The following is a 5,795-nucleotide window of genomic DNA, read 5'->3' as shown; positions in this document are numbered from 1 at the left end:
AGCAGCGAGAGGACTGGTCGTGGGTAAAATGAGTGACCAAGCAGCCTTATATCTTAAGGTTTATCAGCTTCCCACCCAGATCGTGCAGTCTCACAGATGGATGCACCCCGGCAGCTCCCACGATGGAGAGGTACCGCGAAGCCGGGCGTCAGTTCAGTTCAGTTACAACACATTAACAAGGAGCTGGTTGGTCTCCTCACTCCTTTGCCTCACTCTCCATCTTTATTACTTTGTCAAAGTACTTTCACGTATAATACTTATATTTTATAGGTCTGAAGCATGAGATTATTCAATTTGCTTTATAGGCCCAGTTTGATAAATCCACTCGGAAGCCCGTGCTGTGGTAATTGAAATGCACTGCCTGGGGAGAAGGGAATTTCTGCACCGGCTTCAGCCTTTGGTCCTGGATGCTGCTGTCCGGGCAGTAAAACCTGATGGGATTTGTAGTCACAAGCTGCCTGGGGGCCCAGGTGGGTCTGGTGGGATGGGAGCTGGGAAGCTCCCAACTTAATTCCTTGTTTCTCTTCTTGTTCTGATCTTTCTGACCCAAACAAGCCTCAAGGGCTGTTGAACTGTTGGGGCCCAAATTGAAATTGCAAATTACACTGAAAGCAAGAGGAAGGCCAAGCGTTCAGTGTGACCATGACCAGGACATTTCACATGCCTTCAGGAGCAGATTTGGTAATTCATCCCTGCCCGCGCTGAGCCAGCAGCAGCAGAATTTCTCATCAGTTTCCAAATGAATTGGGGCTGAAAGCAGGCTCTCCAGGCAGAAAAAGCCTCTTTGAAGGAGTTTGACACCTCCCCCCTGCAAGGCGTGAGGCATGGGGGGGAACTTGACACCCTAGCAAGAGAAAACTGTGCCTTGAGGAAAGACGTGATGCTTGAGGATATGTTCGAGGCAAGGAGGGGAGCTCAGTCACGAATCTCAGGTTCACGAGGCTTTTGGGAGCCAGTCAGCCTCTCTCAAACCAGCTCCACCCTTCTTTGTGGGATTTGACCCAAAGCTTTGAGCTTTATGTTTATTAAGGGATAATATGTCACGATGCCTGTGACAGCAGGAACTTGGCACAGTGACCCAAGAGGCCATTCCCAGCTTCATGTAACTGATGTCCTTGATGTCCAGCTCTTCATCTGAAGTTTGCTAATTGCTCTTGCTTCCTGGCATTAGATGAACCTACCTGTGGCAGACCAGTTTTTTTTTTCCAACCCAGCATTATCTCTCAGAGGGGCAGCAGTGCCCAAAAGGACATGGTTTGAAAGCAGAAGTCAGTTTTCCCATTTAAAGAAAGGCTTGTCTGCTGGTAAACCTCTCATCAAGTATTGGCCTCATGATGCAGCAACGCTTGAGGCTCCGGGGAAAGTGGCCGAAACACACAAGTGCAGGGACCTTGGAAACCTCCGGGTCACGTCTCTCAGAGTACCTTGGGTGGAGGTTGCTGTGCTGTGTGTTGAATTGTGATCTTTAATCCAAATGTTGTTAGAAATTTCCTCTCACTGTTCAGCACAAAAAGGTCAACATTACACTGAAAGTAATATCGATCCTACGTGACACCAAATATTTTGCAAAGCCTTGGAAAATATTGGGAATGTTGGTTATTGTCTTATTGCTTGAAAGATTAGGTTTTGGGTAAAAAGATGCTAGTCTTTTTCCAATGAAAAATTTGAAAAATGTCACAGCCAGGTCTGGTAAAGACCTGACCAGATGGAACTAGTCCTGTGGGAAGAGGCACCAAGTCTCCAGCTTCCTGCCGGCACACAGGGCAAAAAGCTGAGTGCAGAAAGTGTGTTTTGAAGGCAGCTTTTAGGAGCCAGCCCTGTCTGCTCAATCCTTCCCACAGGCAGAGCACACAACCCTTGGGGCTTGTTCCCTGCCGGCTGCGATGCCGGGAGGTGGCATCACATGTAGCTGGGAGGTACACCCCATCTCCCTGCCTCCTAACTTTCCCACCAGAGCCAGGCTTTGCATGGCACTTGGAGGAGGGATGAGACTGTCAGCTCAGTGCCTCTGCTGGAGAAGTTGCCCTTCTTTTCCTCTTTTAGACTTCATCCCCCAGGGCTGTTAATACAGCATTTCCCAGAAGGGCTAAATTTAAAGCAAATGGCAGCATATTTTTGGCTGCAGTAGGTAGAACTGTATAACACTCTGCCTTCATTTTTGCTTTCTTTCTCTGAGCAGAGTGTATATCATAGGCTGTCATTGTATTTAAATAATAAAGCAGAACCAGGATTATTTTGTACACTTTTTTCTCCTCTCTGATCTCCCCATTGAAAAATGCATGGAAAGCAACAGATGTTTCGACTTTGTAGCTTGAACCTTCTCAGCTGTTTGAAGATTTGATGTTAAGTTCTTTGAACATCACTTTCAGAGGAGTCTCTCTTAGTAACGGTTGCCATGCAAAATTCATAATTAATGAAGATTTCAGGGTTATGGCGGGTTTTAAAAAAATGTTATTTCATTATTAGTGTTATTGTTTTGCACAGTTCCCCATCAGCTTGGAGGAGCAGCATCATCCAACTGGAAGAACCGGAGTCCTGGCTGCACTCCAGCGCGTGGCGTTGGATCGGGGTGCTTTCTCTGGGTTGTGCGGCTCAGCGGTCGCCAGAAGGGCTCTCTGACTGGCCGTGGGGGACAGGGGTGCTGATGGAGGCAGTGGCTGTGGGAAGGCACCTGGTAGTCAGTTGCTGGGGCTCAGGCAGTCCCTGCAGTACCGAGGCAAGGAGCTGGTCTAACTCGGCGGGCTGGATTACCCTCTAGTGGCTGCAGCTTAAACGCGAGGAGGGAAGTGTCCTTGCAGACTGGGTGCCATCTCCTAAATTCTGTCCAGGGGTGCTGGCTGCGGTGCAGAGGTCAAGCCAGGAGGCCGTAGGGGCGCAGACATCACTGCTATGGGGAAAGCCGGGGCCCAGAGCCCCCCAGAAGAGCGCCCCGGCGTAGTGTGATGCAGATGCCCGGTACCCGTGGTGCGAGACCCGGCGCCTGGTTCCCAGCACTTGGAGGGCTCTTTTTGGAAGCGCTTGCTGCTGGGCATGCTGCGACCGGGCTGCCTGGCATGGCAGCGTGCTGTTGTGGCTGTCACACCAGTGCCGCTCTTCAGAGCTGTTGTTCGATGGCCGAAGCAGACGGCAGCGTCACTGCGGGTAGGCAAAGAGAAACTGTAGGATGGGCTGGGCTGTGGGTTGTCTCCTGGCTGTCCCATGTTGCCACTCCAGATATCTTTGGGATGGGGTGATCCTGTTCTCTGTCACGTCAAGGGATGTGGCAGGACCTTTGCTGGGCTGGCCCTGGCTGTAGCATCCTGCTTCGCAATGAGACGTGCCCCCGCCTGTGGTAGCCGGGATTTTGGACAGCCTAAACATTACTTTTTCCATTGGGTCCACCCACTGTTAATGCTCCAGAGAGATTTGGGCTCACGGCAAAGTGACAATCCCCAGCTTTTAAGGCAGGACATGAGTGACTTTATGGTGTACTTGCCGATAAGGCAGCTGGTACGCAGGGATGCGTCGCACTGGTGAGACTGACCGTCCTTGGCATCCCCTGGGAGAGGCAGCAGCTCAGCAGTGTCAGCAGTGACCGGTGATACGCTGCTGCCACCAGCAAGCCACCACGGGCTGCCGTGGCAGAGGCAGGCAAGTCATGCATTTAATTGGTGTCTGTTGGATTTTTTTCCTGCAGCTACGGTTTGTGCTACTTATTGTGACATCCATGAGAAGTGGTGATTTGGGTTTGTTTGTGCGTCTGACTTGGAGGATTTCTCCACGCTGGCATCTGACCCCTTCCCCCCATCCTGATGGCTGTTTTTCTGTGTCACTGGTCTGAAATAAAAGGAGGCTTTTGCGTCGTGGGCTGGGCAGAATGGAAGGAGCAGAGGAACGAGAGCGCAGTCAGGCCAGCCGTCAGGGCAGCTGGAGGGATGTGCCACTCTCCTCACTGCTGATACCCCAGGACGTTGTGGGAAGGCTGCCCTGCAGCACGAAGCTGCAGCCAGGCCTCTGTCGTGTCCCCATCGTGTCACCATGCATGCCAGCCGCCGACTGGACTCCAGTGGCTGTGGGGACAGAGTGGAGTGGTGCAGTCCCAGGGTGGCATGCGTCCTCCTGCGGTTGTGCTGGGTGTTCTGGCTGCAGAGCTGTAACTCCAGAGTGGGTAGATTCTCCTAACCCTGTCATGTCTCCAGCCTGGCTGGGATTGCCTCTTGGGCAATTCCACTTAGGGACTGTTTGCAATGTGTTTGACGGGCAGTGACTCCAAACTAGGTGAGGCACAGAGCAAGAGAAAACGATGAAGTGCTGAAATGCACCTCCTGTGCAAGATGTGCATCTTACCTATGGCTTACACATCTGTAGCACGTCCCTACTGCTGGCTGGGGCAAAGCCTTAGAGGTTCTGGTCAGGGATAAACCAGCTGGGACTTAGCAGAGCTTCTCCCCCTGGCACTGGTACCTCTCCTTCTCACCAGGAAGGACTGGGCTGGGAATGTTTGAACTGAGCACCTGAGATTTTGAGGCATTTCAGAAGCTAAATCTAGATTTCTCAGCTGACCCTGGTCTGCAGAGTAAGTGGAATCCCACCCACAGCATGAACCCCATAGCAATCAGTTATGGGCTTGCTCGGAGGGTGAGTACTGCTGTTCAGCCCCAGCACTGCGTTAACAAGCTGGTGTGGTGCAGGACGATGGGCTGCACCCTTCATCCCACGATGAAGCTTCATGTGCCCAGGGCATTGACTGCTGTGATGCTAGCCCTGACGGTGCCTCCTGAAGCTCAAGTTTTCATGCAGTCAGAAATAGCTGTGATGGGTTGGGTGCTGCCAGCAGAACTGTCCTCTGTCCAGGGAAAAACACCTCTGCTGGTGTTTTTTAAAGAAAGTCTTGCCCTGGAGAGGTATGTGCAGCTGGGGACAGTTCTCGGCTGTGCCAGGCTGTCTGGTAGCCCACTTGCTAGGGCTCTGGGCATTGCGTTTGCCCTGTCGTCCTTCAGGGAATGCAATGCAACGGATGGTGACAGCACACAGAGCTGTCAGACTCGTCCTGTCATCTTCAACCAACGCAACAGAGGCCTCCAGGGCTTGCTGTCCCCCCCACCCTGACGAGCTTGCTGGGCTGCATGCATGTGAGGGACCCCACAGTAGCTGTTGTCTTTCTGTTTCTTCTCAGACTGGCCAGTCAGCTCCTTGTGCAAATGCCTCTGCCCTTTTTGTCCACCTGAGGGACAAAGGGCACCTTCCCCCCCCTCTCTGGTCCTTCCTTTGGATTCATCTCTGCTGTGATGCCGGGCTCCAGCCTGAGCTGAAGGTGCTGGTGGCACGGGGCAGGGTGCAGTGAAGACCAAAGGGGCATCCTGCAGGAGCTCGTCTCCTGTCCAGACATTTTTTGGGGATGTCATGGGCCAGCAGTGGCTCCCAGATTGCTGTCTGAAGGAAGACACTGTGATTCTGGGAACAGAAAGCCCTTCTGATCCACCCTGTGTAACCTGCCTTGGGCCAGAGCCTGGGCCCTGCTGCAATTTATATATTTACCTTTTCATTTATTTGTAGGTGTCTCTGGAGTACCACGCCGAAACACTTCTGCAGACCCAAAGGACCTGTATTCCTGGGGCTGGGGCTCACTTTATGCAGCCACCTCCACGCAGTTACAAGAAGAACTCCCCACTCCCCCTTCACCTCTTAACCCTTTCTGCTTGGCAAGATGAGCTTCGCGGGATGATGTCTCTCCTGGCTTGCAGCCAGGAGGGATGGCTCTGCCGTGGGGCAGACAGCACCGCCCTGTCTCCCTCCGTGCCCCCCGCTGCCCTGCG

The sequence above is a fragment of the Eurypyga helias genome, unplaced genomic scaffold (genome assembly GCF_000690775.1).
Source record: "Eurypyga helias isolate BGI_N326 unplaced genomic scaffold, ASM69077v1 scaffold1722, whole genome shotgun sequence".
Lineage (NCBI taxonomy): Eukaryota > Metazoa > Chordata > Aves > Eurypygiformes > Eurypygidae > Eurypyga > Eurypyga helias.
This window is presented reverse-complemented; position numbering follows the sequence as displayed.